Source organism: Ascaphus truei, chromosome 3 (genome assembly GCF_040206685.1).
Source record: "Ascaphus truei isolate aAscTru1 chromosome 3, aAscTru1.hap1, whole genome shotgun sequence".
In the NCBI taxonomy this organism is placed as follows: Eukaryota; Metazoa; Chordata; class Amphibia; order Anura; family Ascaphidae; genus Ascaphus; species Ascaphus truei.
In genome coordinates this window covers 18,940,746-18,960,255 of record NC_134485.1, presented here as the reverse complement: position 1 = coordinate 18,960,255, position 19,510 = coordinate 18,940,746, and the positions used below count along the sequence as shown (strand labels likewise).

The 19,510-nt window shown below is 40.9% G+C and overlaps 1 protein-coding gene across 1 annotated transcript in view; it reads right to left on the bottom strand.

Moving 5' to 3' along the window:
* The window catches only part of TMPRSS2 (transmembrane serine protease 2), a 64,430-nt gene extending 45,653 nt beyond the window's left edge, over nucleotides 1-18,777 (bottom strand). Inside the window, 1 exon segment of the mRNA XM_075593701.1 lies at nucleotides 18,675-18,777. The gene's annotated coding sequence lies outside the window, so the exon portion shown is untranslated.
* Nucleotides 18,778-19,510: the final 733 nt, after the last annotated feature.

Genomic DNA, 19,510 nt, shown 5'->3' with positions numbered 1-19,510 from the left:
ATGTTGGGCTCCAACTGGGGCAGAGTGGGCCGGAGAACACCCCAAGAACTTCCCCATTCAGAGATGCTGGTGATGAGAAAAATTCTTCTTAATTTCGAAAGAAACCAAGAGATATTCTGCGTAGGTCTTCCCCCAATGTCCATACCTGCTCATTCACCTTGTTTTCCTGTCATACTGCGGTTAAACTGTAGTGTAGTGTCATTCAAGAGAGCCCCCAGTGGGCATCTCAACTTCTTATCCAGGAAAGAAGCTAAAAATGAACTCGCTCACTGGGTTCTCATTCACATGACCGCCACGTAACGCAGGATGCTTAGTATATCCCCTCTCCCCTAAATCTTAATCTTTTGAGTTATCAAAATGCAAACGTTTTTCATTTCTTGACATTATATTACAGGAAGGGCAGGGACATAAAAATCAAGGTTAACATGCCCCGGTGGCAAGATACCCGCATTATACAGTACACCACTTTGGTACATACAGACGTCATGATTATCTGTCTTATCAGTTCTTAAGAAAAAAAATCAATCAACCTTTGCCTTCGTTTTCTGAAACTTGCCTCCAGTCAGTTGGTTGATGTCACAGGGTAATGCATTCCTCAAATGTTGACACAATGCCACCAGTGACTAGTACTGCTGGTCGTACAGGTTGTTCCAAAAATAACCACGTGAAAATATGTCTGCTTTTTACCTGCTCCTTAGCTTTCTCCATCGAGAGATGTGATAAAGTTTGCAAAGATTGGACAGTATACATCAGCGAGTTAATGTATGTGCATCACTGTGTCTATGTGTACCTGCGATATAATACACAGGTTCGTCATTTGTGCTGTGGGGTTAGGAAATATTGGCCTGTCTGACTCCCCTGAAAGGTAACAACTCTAAACTGAAAGGATATCATCAACCACAACCGTGTTATCACTTGTGATACAGAGATTCCTTTCCCCTTAGCAACTCTACACCCTACTGTATACTCCTTCCCCAAGGGCGGCTTCCAATATTCATCTATCACTTCCTGGAAAACGTGCATTGTTTTTGCAACGCGGGTAGCACCTGAAAGCATAATAACGTAAACACAGTTTCACAATATAGATGTAGGCTCAAAACGTTTCCAGAAATGACGGTGGCTCGAACACAGAGACTAGTTCCACGTATACGGTGTCATCTTTACGAGGTGTGCTTGCTTAATTGAAAATGCCACACCATACTGTAGGATCAAGAAATGTTTCAAGTCCCCCTGACCCCTTCCTCAGGGTTCAAGCCACACACAAGTGTGCGTCTGTGTGCATACTCACTTGTGTTTTCTATTTTTCCATTTTTGTACATTAAAGTAAGTAATTTTTTCTTAATTCGCAAGGGAGCATGCAAGTTTTTCTCATTTATCTTTACTCCGAGTACTGATCCCATGGTGTAATATATTGTGTGTGTCCAGCAGTATGTACACAGGATCATAGCACCTTGCCTACAGGGCGCAGTGTAGCACTACTGAGAAGTGGGCGAGTGAAAGCTCTGTGTTTTTCTCAATTGAAAATGTTGGCGTTAGAAGGCGATTTGAGGCAAACTGTGTACATGGGTACTTTTAATTATTGGTGCGGTCCAACAACGTAGATTGCATGTCGTGAAATTTTCAAGAAGCTTTAGACATTCAGTAGTGTGTAGCCACTTAATGTTGTGTTACACTGCAACATGTTAAAAAAAAAAAAAAAGCTAGAAGCCACTGAAATTATTTAAAAATAATTATACTGTACTTGTCTGATTTTTGTTACAGGCATCCATGACCTACTTTAATCCAAACATGTCTGTTCTATTAGTTCCCTTTCGTCCTAGGAATGACCTCGTCTAAACCGCTGTCACTGAGATGTCTATTGTTAAACACCCACACACACACCACACACACACCTATATACATATGAAAAGCGACCAGTGACGTTTCTTCGGGACCTCTTAGTGGGGGAGTGTTTGCAGCGGCAGACTTTAGGCACTTTCCTGTAGCTGCCACTCTCCTCCTCTTGAATCCCAGCATCAAATGACGCTGCGGACATCACCAACGTGACGTCACAATGCCATGGTAACGTGACATCACATTGGTGCCGGTGGATTAAAAAAAAAGGAGAGCGGCAGCAAGGAGGCGGCCACTGCATGAAACCGCCTTCCCATCAAGCCCGAGAGTGCAGCGAATCTATATGGGGGCAGACATTTTTGCGACACCAAAATGTTGCCGCCTACCGGGAAATCCGCCAGCGAGTGTTTATTAAGTGTTTTCTTTACCCTTATCCCACCCTGTCCTTATCAGAGAGACACTAAAGATAAGAGTATGTGGGAAGGATGACTCAGGGCTGTACATGCTGATCACGCAGTGACACCACACTGAAAGGGAGCAGCCAGAGGAAATAACTTAAATAATAAATTAAAAGTGTTCGTAGCTCTCAGATTTGGGTACTTCTTTTTATCAATTACCCAGAGGAGACCAACACACGTCACAGGAATTCGTTCCCTTTGGTGCTAGGAAGGATTGCCCCTGTAACTGACAATAGTACAGCACAGAAAATGGTTAACTGGTAATATCTTGATTCTGAATTAAGAGCCACTGAATCTACATTATCCAAAGGCAGAAGAGAAGTCCCCCCTATTATATCCAATCTCCAAAAGAAGCAGGTGTCTAAACAAAGGCAACCGTCGTGCAGCATTACATCATTAACATAGAAAAGTTTAACCTGCACGAATAAAAAACGCTACGTGACATGACGCGGCGTTGCGTTGTCATGGTGCCATGCTACGCCGCACTACCATTTTGAGAAGATATGCAGGGAAAAGATGCTGTAGACGCCGCCCGCCAAGGTAAGAACCGGTTATTAAAAATCTTCAATCCCACCACTGGCCTATTACATAAATTATCTTTATATAAAAGACATTGCATGCTGTTAATGTATAACACTGTCCACTTAATGCAACTATGTATTTGTAATCATGTATTCGTCATCACAACTCTGTGCCCAGGACATACTTGAAAACGAGTGGTCACTCAATGTATTACTTCCTGGTAAAACATTTTTATAAATAAATAAAAAACTGCTTTGTTCTCAGTCAAGATATTTATAGTTGATGTTACAGGTTTCTTGAAGCAAAGTGAATAAAAAAGGTAATATAGGACAATTTTTTTTTATTAATCCATAACAAAACTTTTTTTTTTTTTTTAAACACACACACACACACACACACACACACCTTTAATTATTTAATAAGTAAAGGGGGGGGGGGGGGATTTGTCCCTCAACCTGACAAACAATCCCATTTCTAACATAAATTGTGTCTACAAATTTAGAGCAAAAATGGGTAGGAAATATGAGAGATACACAAAAATAAAATCACAAGACAACGGATTAAACACATTGTTCATAGAATGTGGGTAAACGCACATACCCATTCAGCAGTGGAGTGGTAACAAATTGCACAATTTGAAACAGCCCTGCCAGGTAATGTTCATTAGAAGTATAGAAGCCCTTGGCTTTGCCTCTAACCTTCAACACCTCCTCTAAAAACAAAACGGGAGTTTCCTTATCCGCAGGATACCTTTGTTCCAATATCAGGAAAGTCCTAGGTGGCGCCTGGCACAAATTGCCCTGGATCCTGCACCGTCACCGTCTGGTATCACACGTCTAGTATCACACTCAGGTTGTAATGTTAAACAAAGCATAGCCAAAGTAAGTCTAAAACCAACACCAACCGCAGAAACTCACTCCAGCGCTCATTTGTCAATATGCGTCCACCAGAAAATGTTTACAAATGTCTCTGCAGTTCAAGTTCAAATGTGTATGTCGCTGACAGTTGAGCAAACGCACGAGTTAAACATGTATTTTGGTTGTTCAATTTTCCTTTTTTAATCGCTATTCGCATCCATCGCAGTGAAATGGTCCGTTCTGGACAAATACTGTAATATAAAAGCTTAATTTTTGTGACAGCGGTTATTGCGATTCCCTAAAGAGTGCCTTGTACCCCAGCCCTGAGTCGCTGCTGCGTCACTCCGTCCTCACTTGGGTATGGGGTTGTAACTATTCCTAGATATTATGCCCTGCGTATGATGGGATATTTGTGTGGTGCTTTTTTTCACTCTGGCTTTCAGACCGAGGATGGTTAGCATTAACTCACGGCCCTTGACAGTCAGGACTCGCCGTTATTAATGATGTCCATGCCAAAGCAGAATCGGTCTGACCAGTGGAACCCTTTCTTCTTGTTGTCACTACTTTAAAGGTGAAATCTCTCCTATGACCAAAATTATAGCATGCCAGTGGCATGTTTAAAGGGTTACATTTCGGTGATTGGTTTTATTTTACCCAAATCTGACATTTAGAGGTATGAGCTGAAACTTGGGAGGGGGTCGATGTCCTCTGAGTACTCCCTATTGTGTGATGTCACTGTGTGTTCAGCAAGTGCTTGTACAGTCAGGGTCCCCCTCCCCCTCTCCCCCCCTTGTATCTTTATTGGCTCTCTGATAAGGACAGGGAAACACTTGATCAGACAAAAACTCCAAAAATATAATTTGATTTATATAGAGCCAACAGTGTACAGCGGGCCTTACAAAATTATAATTCAGGGACAATAAATGGCAAACAATGGGTATAAGAGCAGCAAGTATGTGACAACATAAGGCAAAGGGAAACCCCTACCCCAAAGAGCCTCCATTCGAAGTGGTACATTGGGAGACACACAGACATAGGAGGAGTAAAAGTGCACTTATTAAAAGTTAAAGTCAGGGAGATCCCATGCATCTGGAGTCCCTAGTGTAAGCGTAGATGATTTAATGAGATGCTTCTTTTAGGTGGGATTTAAAAATGGAACGATAAGGTGGGTGACACATTGAGTGAGAGTTTCATTAGGTAGGGAAAGTGATTTAAGACGCGAGAGAGATGCAGAGGTTAAAAAAAAAAAAAAAATTAAATGCAGAGAGAAGATATCCTCAGGTCAAGCGCAAGAGGCAAGTAAGGGTGTAACAAGAAATTACAGGCGATATTTATTGATGTGCAGAGGAACGGAAGGCCTTAAAAAAAAAAAAAAAGGGGTCGGCTTTACGGGGCAAGAAGCAGATGAGTCTAAAAGAGACGGATATTAATTTAAATGGGAAGCCCCTGAAATCGGCATGAAGCGCTCGACACACCAAATTCTTCTGAAGATTTAGGGGTAAATGCTACAGATCCGAAGTGCTGAGCACACTCCTACTTACCAAACGTACAATTCAGCTTCTGTGAAGACTACTGACTTATTTAACTACTAAACCACACCCCACAAAGTGCTGCCGTTTGATGTACAGAACTGGTATGTCCGAGCCCCTTTCAGCTGTCGGCTTGGAGATACTCCTAAATCTCCTAAGTGAGATCTCCCAGAGGAGGTCTCACAGAACCAAAGAAAAGAACACAATGTAAACAATGTTTGCATTGTGTTCTCCACACCCCACAAAGCCAGTGATGGTAATTGAGGAATGTTGGCTAAAAATACACTGAACACACACATTGACATATACACAGACTCAGGGCAAGATCAATCAACTTTGTACTAAGTAATAAAACAGCACACCTGTCTACATGATGCAGGACAGGTATATATATATCATTGCACAGATTTGCAGTTCAGTGCTACAGAGACTTAAAAAAAATAAAAAATAAAATACTGGGCAGTTAAGACTGAAAGGTTTAATAAATGTCTAAGGTCTGGAGTTTGAGACACATCAGGGGTGGGGAGATAGATATAGATATCTCCAATAAAGAATATCACCTGTGAGCACATTCACATGTCTAGGACAGGTCTGCAACCCTGCCTTTCAATCATTATCACCTAGCATACAGTGTTCCCACTGCAGCAAGGGAAACAACATGCAAATGAGCACACAATGTCACCTTTTGCCTGAAAAATCCATTCACAGCGGTGGAGGTTTCCTGTCGCCTTTTTCACCCATTTAAAACCAGAGACGAACATGAAACACAGACAGAGCTCAATGCACATCCAGCAAAACTTTATACACGGTACAGTGCCTAAATATATACATGTATTGATATCTATTAAATAAAATGGTCTTTTAGTTTAACATTTTGGCCAAATTGTTGTTAGCCCCTTAGCCACTGCACGGCAGACCACACCTCAAGGTTCAGGCAGGAATTGAACCCACAAACTTGTATATTTAGGATCTCACATTCTTGATGTCCCATGATCCACTTGGTATTATACACCTGTGGGATGGAGACAACTTGTGCTCTATATGACTAGAAGTGGGATCACCCACATGTCTTCATTGTGCCGTCTCCCTAGGTGTTCTCCTCAAATTAGATTTGTACAACTAAACATGCAAGACATGATATGGTGTAACAAATAAAAAATTACTTTTGCTTCATATAATTGCGCGAGAAATAAGCAGCAAACCTGAACTATCACAGATTTACAAGTCACTGCAGCTACAGATATGTAGTCAGATTACTTACCTGCCTTGAGGTTTACGCATTGCGATGCTGTGTCAGTGCAGACACTTATCTGCTGTGTGGACTGAGCATACAGGACAGCACAGCTGGCTACACAAACATTTGATCAGGGAAACTGCAAGTCAGCCTGAAAGCAGCACAAAGTCCTCTCTTCAACTCAGAGTTGGCAAATTCTGCCACTTTTTTAAAGTAGAAATCTCAGAGGAACCTGTAGGAGTTTAACTCGCAGTACATAATGTTCATATTTTTCTCCCCGAGCATGTTCTGCACTTAATTTCTGTTTTTAAGTGTTTAAAAATAAACCATGATTCTTAATCTAGTGTCGGAGATCCCATGGTTAGATATGGGCGGACTTGTCTGAATCAGATCAGAGGATTTCCCGGGCCTTTCAGACCCAATCCGACCTGGCGGGATCTGTCAATGGGACTCGGATTCATGGATTTTAAAGAAAATCGGTAGATGGATTAAACTTAAAATCAGATCTGCGGAAAACCACAACGGCTTAAACGTCAGGCTGCTCCCCTAATCAGATTCTCCTCCCATTATATGTCATCTTGTGGATTCGGGTAATTTTTTTTTTTTTTTTAATTTGCCTTTTTTGAGACGAATATAAAAAGGAACAGGTCACGGCGGATTCGAATTCTGGCGATAATGTCACCCATCCCTACCCATGGTAACATCAAAATGCACTGGGTTCCATTTTAACCTCCCATACACTTCCAGTAATATTCTAAATTGCTTATATTTCCTGAACGCAGGCAGATCTCAAATAAAACCACACCAGAAAGGGCAATCTGTTAGTGCAGGGGTGCTCAACTCCAGTTCTCAAGAGCCCCCCCAGGTCTTCAGGATATCCCAGCTTCAGCACAGGAGGCTCAGTCAAAGGCAGAGCCTCCGATTATACCCCTGCTTCAGCACAGATGACTCACTGAAAACCTGGCCTGTTTGGGGGGAGGGAGAGGAAAACTCAAGGACTGGGAGTTGACCACCGCTGGGTTAAAGTGGACAATAGAAATGCAAAAACAAAATGACCGTGATCAGTGCAGACTGCAGCATTATTAGTACAGGCTGAGACGAGGCTGCACATTAACCTTTCTGCAAGCGGGCATAAATTAATATTGCGGTTTATAATGGCTCAGCATATTTAACAGCACTGTACAATGGGATAAAGGCCATGACAAAAACCCTAATGTAACAGGTTTCCCATCACGTACTGGTGTAGTAGGGAAGGAGGTTCTGCCAGTGTAGTAAAACAATACAAGACGCGGGTATCCAGACACACGGGTTTACGCAGAAATAACAATTTATTGTAGCAAGAAACCAACATTTCGACTGCCATGCAGTCTTCATCAATGTGTGGGCCCTCAATGAATTGTTATAACTGAGCAACCCTGTGTGCCTGGGATTCCCACTTCTTGCTTTATGACTGTTTGGGAACTGCAGGATTTTCCCCGTCTCAGCGCACCGGCTACTCGCTTTCTTTGAAGATTTAGGAGACGTGTGCCTGCAATACTCTGCCTTTAGTAAAACAATACAGCCATACATCGCGGCACACAGAATCCAAGCAGGAATACACACCCCTAGTACATCATTTGTAATAACTGTGTAGGCGATCTTACATTCTGGGGTGACTATCACTAAAGTGGCGACAAGGAGGGAAAAAAAATAATAAGTGGGTGAACCAGCGGAGCATGTGACCCAATCTCCCTGTGCCTCAGGCACCAACACGTACAGGACAGGGACGGATTGGGCCAGTGCAATATTATGTACAGCTCTGTGTACACGATCAGCGTCACTGAAGAACAATACATCCATGGGTATGGATTTTTTTTTAATCAAAGCAAACAACTGGTCTAAGGAATCAAAATTCCACAAATATAGATCAATTTAAAAAATCCTATTGAAATCTACAGGATGTTTTCAGTGATATGGATGTACAGTAGCAAGTTTTATCTTACTGATAGCAGAATATCACAGAGCTTCCATAGGATTCAAGGGCAGTGATAACGAGGAATCACAACATATACCACCATAATGTGACAAAGCTTAAAGCTGCAGTTCAAGCAATATCCTGCGTGTGTTTTTTTTTAATAAATCAGTTCTTTAGTAAGAAAAAATACTTTTAGCATTTTCTGTTTTAAAAAACAACAACTTTGAAAGACCAATTTTCTTGTATTCTATTTTAAACAAGCATGTTTGTTCCTATAGCAACCATTTACATTCCCCAGATCTAAAGATGTCGCCAAACTTCGCCGATCAATAGATGGAGAACGAATTGACCAGCAGCTATGCAGTTCTTTAGGTAAGTAGTGATTGTCCACATGAAACTATTGAAGAAAAAAAAAAAAAAAAAAAACACCCACATGGGAGCTTGAACTGCAGCTTTAAAATACAAAAATAGATATGGTCGTAATTTTGTACATAGAAAAACCTGCCTTTGATTTACAATACATTGTTCTTAATTACTGTGCATAAAGCACATCCTGTTTTAACAGCTGAATAGAACAGGGGTGGTGAATGTCAGTCTTGGCAGCATTGGGCACCTCTGTCTTCTGTTGTATACATTTGCCACGCTCAGTAGCACTCCTTTTGACATTTTGGAGTTCGAGTTTACTGGGAATGTGTGTTAATTTAATTTCTAACTGGCAACAGTTGTTTGGAGGTAGGTGGCCCCTCCTCCCAGAGCTCCCCCTCCCCACCTTTTTAACTTGGGAGGTTTTTGCCTTTTGCTGTATGGAAAGGACTTATTATGGTTGTTTCCCCTCATATAGAGGTAAAAGGAAAGGTTCACCGTGTAGTGTTAGGACCTGCACTAATTTGGTTATAACTTGGCATTGTTATGCAGGCTGAGGACACTTTGGCCAAAGGGTTTAACTAAATAACCAAGAACATGTTATTATTGAAGAATTTAAACTTTATACTTATTACCATATATGTTTTGTCAATTGGTTGTAGCATTGGGCACCCCCGTCTTTTGCTGTATAGCTTCTAGTGGAAGTAAACACGGACCATAATCCACATGTCAATAATGTCATGGGGACCGTCGCGTGACACAAGGTATGTAGCGATCTAGCCTTGACAAAACGCAGGCAACACCCCTAGTTTAAAAATAAATAAAAAAGTATTTTAGGGCAATTATGTTTAAAATACCAAGCTGATAAATGAATTAAATAACTACATTAAATTGAGCCATGCATGTTGTATACTGTTTTCATCCATGTAATGCCATGTTCAGCGCTGTATATACAGTATCTCTGATGTCCTCTATGATTGCCTGTGAGAGGAACTATTTGGTAACAGTAAGGGGTGCTTAAAGGGGCAATCGCTCCTAGGACCAATGTGTACCAATTAAAGGTGGTGTTTAAAAAGGTCACATCTGGGTGGTCAATATCCTTTATTTAAAAAAAAAAAAAAATTCACCAAAATCTGATTTTTTTTTTCTTCATTAGTTTGAAAACATAGTGAATTGAGACCAGTGAGGGCGTTGATTTCCTCTGGCTACATTCATGTCCCAGTGTGGTCAACAAGAGTTTACTCAGCCAGATCTCCCCTCTGTCCACCTCTCTCATCTGTATTGACTTTCTGATAAGGACAGGGCAAGCTAAGGTTAATGGACAAACTTGATTGAAATACACTTTCCCATCCTGAGGCCCCTGAGAAATGCAAATTTTTTTTTTTTTAGGGATGCAAAAGAGCTATGTTGCTCCTAGCATGCTTAGATTTGTACAAGGAAACCAGTTAGATTGTTCAATGGTTTACAAAAAGGTTGGCTTGTTAGGGGTTGCACCTTTTAACGGAGATCAATTCTAACATGATGGTGAATCTGGCCTTAGTCTCAAATGAAACCAAGTGTAGAGCATACCCCCATTCAGCATTTGACTTGAATGACAGGTAACGCTGGATCTGGATGCGATACAATGTATGAGCGCTTAGTGAATATCGCCAGCAGTTTCTTTAACAGGGATGAATCTCCCGGTCTTGGAAGTATCACAGCTGCTAGATAACCTAGTTACATTGTATCATCCTGTGATCGTGGTGGGATAGATGAAAGTTGTGTTAAATTATATGGATACTTTTAATTTACGAGATCATAAATGATATCCCAAAAATTGTAACATAGTGACTCCCTGGTCTTCTTTATCCTTAAGTTTATTGTTTCCAAATTCTATAAAAACACAAACTTCAGATACAGTATATCAATAAACAATGCATGCCTTAAATGTGACACAGAGACAGCTTTTCCCCTAACGCTCCAAGCTATTTTTATAGCCTTTCTGCTATAGTTTATATATGAACCAGTGTGACTGTGTATATATTGAAAGTCTCTCTCTCCCTCCCTCTCTCCAGGTGCTCAAACTTTTGTTTACACCAGAAACTATTTGTCTGGTTTTGGTGGTGTTAGATCGCTGGGTGGAGCTGACTTTTTAATTCATGCATTGCAGAAATTTGCACACACACAAAAAACCCTCACAAAGGAAATTAACTGATCAACATCAAAGACTTCCCACTAAATTACCCTTGTAAAGTTGCAGTGATCAGTCTCAGGGCTATAAAGCAATTTTTAGAAATTTACATTAATGGAGCAGGTAAAAAAGGAATATATATATATATATATATATATATATATATATATATATATTAAAAACAGGTACTGCATAGCTCCACACTGAAGCTTACACGGGTAAATGGTGACAAGACAAAATCCTCCACCAGACAAAGTACAAAGAAGGTTAGATTGCTGTGTTGGTCTTTCTTCCATTTAGTAACAAAGGAGGGGTAGGGGGTATGGTGTCTTTTATTGGACCAACAAGTAGTTGATCTGTTACAAGTTGTCCACCTTTCACTAGAGTAGGATCAGATAAGAACCCTGAGGAGTATGAAAGCTTGTAACATTTAAACTACTTGTTGGTCCAATAAAAATGTGTCATTCAATACCACCTACTCCCTCCTTTGTTACTGCATGCGAAGGACAGCAAGCACCAGAACCCAACTAGTGCAGTTATAGCACATCTGCCTTAGGTATACAAAACCTGCTTCAACCCACATACAGTAAACGGCGACTAAATCCTTTGCGGTCACAGAGGCTTGTAGTGCATTGTGTGTTATAGTCTTCACTGGCAGCCAAAGAGTTAAACTGCAGAGGAGTATTCTGGGTAATGACATGACTTGTCGTGGTCTTTGCAATTTTGGTCAAAATGGTATGTTCTGTATATTCCAGGATACAACCTATATATAATGAAGTATTGCTTCCTTTGCTTGACCCTAATTAGATCTATGGAAGGGGTTTGATAGATTGGAGATGGATGAGAGTGGGTTACAAATTGTCACGTCACCCTTTACCTCTAGATATTGCATTTTAATGCCGCGCTTAGCACTAACAGCATGTTAGGGGGTGCCTGGATTTCCATTGAATTTTTGGCTAAATATATTGGATAGATAGATCTATATATCAGGGGGTCTCCAGAGCTGAACTGGATTGATTTCAGCTCCGGGACCCCTGCTTTCCGAGATACTTACCTCTGTAGGTGTTGCCATTATCGCTTCACAAATTAAAAGGTTTCACCAGAACTGAAATCAACGTGTTTCAGCTCCGAGACTCCCCGATTCAAAACTTTTTGTTCAAGTGTCGCCGGGAGTGCTGCTTTATACAATCCCTGTGGGAAGCAAGACTATATAGAGCAGAGTGTGGCCATCCCCAGTCCTCAAGGGCCAACAACGGGACAGGTATTAGGAATATAGACACATGATACATAAAGCTTGGCCCCCTGCAGACGCACTTACCAGAACTCCCTCCTACTGTCTCTGTACGTTCTCCCTACCTACCAATTAGACTGTAAGCTCCTCGGAGCAGGGACTCCTCTTCCTTAATGTTACTTTTATGTCTGAAGCACTTATTCCTGTTATTTGTATGATTTGTTATTTATATGATTGCTACGTGTATTACTGCTGTGAAGCGCTATGTACACTAATGGTGCTATATAAATAAAGACATACACACATATCCCTGCTTCAGCACAGGTGGTCAGTCATTCAGGCCACTCCTGGTGTAGAGTATATAGAATGCAGTGTTGCAAACTTGTTTGTGTGAAAAAGTCAAGCAAGAAAAGCCAGCTAAAATGTACTGAGCAAGTGTTAGAACCAGTCCGGCAGCTTCGCGTGTGTCTGCGTCAGAGTCCTGCAGTGTAGGATGGATCTGTTATAGCCAGAGGCCGGGCAGCAGTAACTGGAATTGACAGCATTGGTATGGAACATGCCCCAGGGAATTTATCATCTAAAAATTACATCAACATTCAGGTGGTGTCAAAGGATTTAATAAATAATAGAAATCAGGCTGCAGGGTTTCATACTCCTTGTGTTTTGTAGGCAGTTATCTCTGGCTCATGTTCTATAATACACCAGCGCAGTACAGAAGTGCAAAACTATTTAATGTGCAGGCACATTAAAGTTCACATATCTGGTATCATATATCTTTTTTTATTGTAAGTGATGCATGTTCCTTTTTTATATAAAATTTTATTGAACTTATACTAATTTTGCTTTTGTTGTTTCTCTGGCGCTTTTTTTGTACTTTTTGTGCGTGGCTGGCTAAATTAAAATGGCGGTTTCTCCCGCTGGTGCGTTGTTGGTGCCTCGCTGCAACGCGTCAGTGGGAGTTTTAGCAGCTGCAACATCTGTAAGAACTTTGCTTACACAATACATGCAGATAGAAAGAACATGCTCCCTATCCCTAGATGTCGAAATGGGATTGCATGGTTAAATCAGATCTGTAAAACATAATTTCTAAATTAAAATACATTTTTTTATGCATCTTGATTCCTGAGCCGCTACACAATAAAAACAATTGAATCTAGTAGCCTTATTTAATCCCATTCACCAGTTTCTAATGTGTTGCAATGCGGATTCCATTGGCGAAGAGGTGATACTGATTCAAGTCACAATCCTAAATACACAATTCGCCTTAATGAACATCAATAAAACACTAACACATATTAGCTGATCTAGATCTGCTGGGATTCACTAAAACTCCCAAAGCCTGCAGGGAAGTTAAGTTTATCAGATACCCCGAGATAAGTGAATCCCCCTTCCCCCTAACACTATTGACCCAAGTGCAGCTTTTCTGGTGACTTTTGAAGAAGAAAAAAATAGTGGTTTCCATCGTGACTCAGGAGTTTAGCACTTTTTAGAATTTCTGAATATATGAATCCTGAAAATGCAGTTTACTTATAGTATGCTTCAGAAGTCAAAGAGACGACCTCAGAGATTTGCAAGTCTGGTAAATGTCAGTGTGTGAATTAATGTGTTAAATATTGGTGAAGCAAACTGGGATTGTTCAGTCTAAGTGTGAACTATAATTATTCCCTCACCTGCTGTCTGTAGGTCTCCAAACATATCACTTAGATTGTAAGCTCTCCGAAGCAGGGATTTCCTTTCCTAAATTGTCTGATCTTGTTTGTTTCATTTATTGTATTATAATTCCCTTTACTGTGTTGTCTCTTTTGTAAAGTGCCAAGTACAGCTGTGGGGGAGCTATATAAAAGTTATACATACATACATACATACATACATACTCACAGTGGCGAGAAAACGTTTGTGAACCACTTCAGATTTTCACATATTTCAAGCCTAAAATGTTATTAGATCTTAATTTAAGTACTAAGAATAGATAACCTGAACAAATGACACAAATACATTATGCGTTGTTAACATTTATTTATCCGCAAATGATTCTCATACAAAATCCATGTGTAAAAAAGTATGTGAACCTTTACATTCAGTACCTTGTGGTACTCTCTTGAGCAGCAATTACTTCAACTAAGTGTTCCCTGTAACTGCTGGTCAGTCTCATCGGTTTTGAGGAATTTTGGCCCATTCCTCCTTACAGAACTGCTTCAGCTCGGTGACATTTGAGTGCTTCCTTGCATGGATAGCTTGCTATAGGTCCTACCACAACATTTTGATGTTGTTTAAGTCAGGACTGTAACTAGGCCATTCTAAAACATGGAATTTCTTCTTCTGCAGCCATTATTTTGTAGATCTGCTTGTATGTTTAGGATCATTGTCCATCTGCATGACTCACTTTTGCTTCAGTTTACAGGTAGGGATGGCCTGACATTCTCCTCTAGAATTTTCTGATACTATACAAAAGCAGAATTCATGGTGGTTTCAAAGATGGTAAGCGTCCAGGTCCTGAGGCAGCAAAGCAGCCCCAAATCATCACACTCCCACCACCATGCTCGACGATTGGGATGAGGTTTTTCTGTTCAAATGCAGTTTTGCCTTTTGCCAAATATAACGTTTCTCATCAAGGCCAAAAAAAAAGTTCTGCCATTGTGACTCTTCTGTCCAGAAGTCTTGTGGATCATCTATGTGCTCTTTGGTGAACTCCAATAGGCAGCAATGTTTTTTTTTAGAGGGCAGCAGTTTCCCCCTTGCCATTCTTCCATGAACTCCATTCTTGTTCAGTCTTCTTCTGATAGTTGAGTCATGAACACGCACATTAGCCAAGGCGAGAGTGGCCTGCAGATCCTTGGATGTTACTCTGGGGCTGTGACTTCCTGGAGGATTTGCCGGTTTGTTCTTGGGGAGATTTTGGTAGGACGACCGCTCCTGCGTAGGATGGATGTGGTCTTGAACTTTCTCCATTTGTAGACTATCTGTCCGATAGTGGATTGGTGGAGCCCCAAATCCTTAGGCCGCAACCTCCCCAACACGCGCAGCCTGAAACGGGCACCGGAGCTCTAGACAGCTTCCCCCTTGCCCCCTCATTGGCTCCCTGCCGCACCATGTGATACGTCACCGCTTGGGATCACGATCCTCGTGTATCCCCTGCTGGCTGACGCGTTACAGTGCGCAGCGAGCCTTGCAGCGAGGGGTGACTGGGGGCTGGCTCGGGGAACTCATGTCCGGTCAGTGACGCGCACGCCGTTGGAAGCAGCGGGACCAAGGCCTGTGTTTGTAACCCTTTCTAGACTGATCAGCATCAATAACTGATTTTCTGAGGTCCTCAGAGATCTTTTTTGACCGGGGCACAATGTGTTTTACACACCTGTATGGTGAAGTCCAAACTAACAATGTTTCTGATCTTTATCTTTATATAGGATGGGACCTGCCAAACTGACACCTGAAGATATACCTGATTCTAATTAACCACTTTAATTTTGGGAGGAGTGGCTCAGTGTGTAAAGACACGGACTGGCACCGAGTGTGAAGCAGGGGAACCTGGTTCAATTCCTGGTGTCAGCTCCTTGTAACTTTGGGCAAGTCACTTTAACTCCCTGTGCATCAGGCACCAAAAACATAAATTTTAAGCTCCACAGGGCAGGGACTGTATCTGCAAAATGTTTCTGTAAAGCGTTGTGTAAAACTAGCAGCGCCATACACGAACATGCTATTATTAATTTAGCTGCTAAAACCAGGGTTTCACTTTTGCACATACTGTACCCCATCTCTTAATTACTCATTTGTTTGTCTAATTCATGCATCATTTTGTTTCAAAAGACATGGAATTGGTTAATATAAACCCTATTGGATATTTAAGAAAAGACTGGTTTTGATTCAAGAAGGTAATTATGGAAAAACAAGGGATTTCCGTAATTATTATTGTGACACACACACACACACACACACACACACACACACACACTGTGTAAGAACTATGTCCTGGTGCAAGGAAGACAAATCTATTTACATTCCGGGGTTGAGCTTTCTAGCAACCAATGCCACAGCATTACCATTTACACACCACCTTCTATGCAATTAGCTGTAACAATATACATGTTAAAAGACTGCCTGGGGCCCTCAACAACTTTTATTCAAGGGGGAACACCCCCCACAGATGCAGGATGCATGCAAACATACTATAAATACTGTAAGAACTGGAACATGATTTATGCCTAGGAAGCAAAACACTTTCCTCTCACATTGTTCCATTACAGGTAAATTCTATCTGGAAGTGCTCATTCGTGTCGTTTTCTGTCAAATTCCCCATTAACTGGATCTTCAGTTGAAACGTCCCAAACAGACGCATTGGACAATATAGAATAAGGCCCTTAATGTTTAATTTCTAAGCATAGGCTCAAAAGTCCATGGGTAAAGGAATCCAGGTGGCACTGAAAAATAAAATAAACTTTTGTTCTAGTACTACAGAACTGATTTATAAAAGAAAAGAAGAAAAAAAACACACACACACACACACACACACACACACACACACACACACACACACACACACACACGTGGTAGGATATTGCTTAGATTGCTCAATTCATGGAATATACAATCTGCTGCAATTTAAGCTCTATTAGTTCAATTAGGATAAATACAGCATACATTTGTAAAGTGTGCTGATCAGTTTATTTGTGGGTGGGAGGAAATCGGAATTTGATAGGTTCTGGGTAAAAGGAAATGATGTCAGGGATTTTCAAGTAAAAGCCCCAATTTCATTTTTTTCACCCTTAATCCTATTCAGTCATCTGTCGTCTCTTAACATTACAAACCTCTGTGGGGTTACTGTTTTATGTCCTTTTACACACCAGGTACACTGTCAGAACCAAATAACCATACTAGAACAAGTCCCATAGTCTAAGGCAGGGGCGGCCAACTCCAGCCTCAAGGGCCACCAACAGGTCAGGTTTTCAAGATATCGCTGCTTCAGCACAGGTGGCTCGATCAGCAACAGCCATTGATTAATTTATCCATCTGCACTGAAGCAGGGAAATACTGAAAACCCGACGTGTTGGTGGCCCTTGAGGACTGGAGGTGGCCACCCCTGTTATAAGACGTGTTCAATATGCGGGGCAGCCCCTTGCGTGTGCTGGAGAAGAATTTCGTCCCATTCATTTTAATACTAGAAGCATTTTAATAGTCAATTTGTAAACGCGAGGGTTCATCCTCGTCTAAGCACTCTCGTGTGTGCTGACAAAGTGCAGGCCTCGTCCTCTCATCTTATTAACCTTTACATGGGGTGATCTGAGAGAAGGCGAATTACAGGTTTACCCCCATACAGAGACACTGGTCAAAAGAAAACCGACACAAACCGGTTTGCTTGGTTACATTTGTTTTAAAGAAGCCAATTACTTCTTGGGTTTTTTGTTAGAGAGAGATTGAACCTTTACATTGAATGAGAGTCATTATGTCCATGTGTCTGTGAGTCAGTCAGTGTGGATGTGTTTTGCTCCGTCCCCAGCACTAGGAAGCTCACACTTCTGCTCTCAGGGATTGTGGACACAGTAGTGAGATCATTCACAACCACGTCTGGGATGATCAGAATTCCCAGCGGTTCACTTTCCCCTTGGCTGTCACACGGGCCAGCGACACATTACAATATATATCGGGATAGCACTCTGCCAAGTAAAAACAGTCTATGCCACGTTAACTCTTGCTGCATAATATGTGCAAACCTATCACCGAAAAACTATCATGGCATACACAATGATTATATTAAAGTCTGGTGAGGGGCTCCTAAAAAGGATAAAGAAACCAAATCTGGAAAATTATATTCTTAAACCCCTTTTGCCTGCGGTTTCTTAGGAAAGATAACGATACAGAACTGAAAGACCCAAATAAAGTTCTTTACTGGTCTACAGAGCCTATGAACAATACATCCTTCTGATGGCTAAATAAAACAAAACCTGAAAATAATGCAGCATGATTTTAGAAAAATATACTTTAATATCACACCGATTAATAGAATGTTATTTTATTATAACGTATGCCAAAAATATGACTAGTTGGGTAGAATCTATGGTTTTATTAAGTAAGGATGTTTAACAACGAAGGCTTTGAAAACAACTTCATATGTGCCTTACAATAAAAGCACAGACACAATTTATAATACAGATAAGGGCACTAGCATAGGAGTATCAGGAATAAAAATTATATACCGCCACATTTCTTACCGCAAGAGCTTACAATCTCATAGTTATAGTACATGCCACAGTCAGCACATTAACTCTATATAATGCTAAACATGGCCCAAAACATTAAAATATATACTTCTAAGACAGATAAACACAAGAATTCACACATGTAGCTCATGAAATTCCTGACTTTAAAAACCTTCAATCTTAGTGGTAATGTGTACACACTGCACATTACCTCAGTATAACACCAATCCCAACCCTGCCTTCAAACAACCTCAAAGCACATCAAGACAATCAGTCCAAAAAGCACCTTCGTTTAAATCTGAAGCAAGCATGTTGCTAATCAATGTTATTACCTAGATCTTTCAGACTCCTCTCCTCCTGTGTTGTCCTTTCCTAGAATAGTGCTGAAATGATGCATGTGCAATGACTAGTTACCCATTGACACAGGTATAGAGTTTCTCTCCTCCCCTCCTGCACATAGATCACACCTCTTCCAGAGGTAGATTCTTGGGTTTAACCCAGTCAGTGCTCTAGGAGCCTGCAAAGTCATGCATTGTTCACATCTCCAGCCCCAAAGAGAAGCAATCATCGCACTCAGGTGAGGGAAGAAGAAAAACAAGCCTTGGGCTAGAACTGTCTCACACCGTCATGTACAAAGCAGGCAGGATGACGGCATATTCTTTTCTCCTCAAAGTCACATGAATAGTTTCCGAACATCCTAAATACATTGGTAATAATAATCTGGCCTTTTGAACTGGATGAACCTGATGAGCTGCAATATGCAAATCAGGACTATTTGTAGAAAGCATCAATAGACAGCTCAGTAGTAGCTCAGTAGTGTAACTTATTTCATAATAATACTCAATTATATATTTACTTTTGCATATATATTTTGTAACCTTTTCGGGGCAGGGACCCCTTTCCTAATGCTACTTTTATGTCTGAAGCGTTTATTCCCATTATGTGTTATATTATTATGTCACGTGTATTACTGCTTTGAAGTAGATATGTGTATATATGTACATAAATGGCACCACACACACACCGCATGTTTTATCCAAGAAAAGAATAACAATGATGTGGTGAGATGCAGAACAAGATCTATCCAATAATATTAGTTTCTTTGAGTAGGTACAGTAAGTAGAAATTTAGACCAGGGTAATGCAGTTGATGTGGTCTACTTGGATAT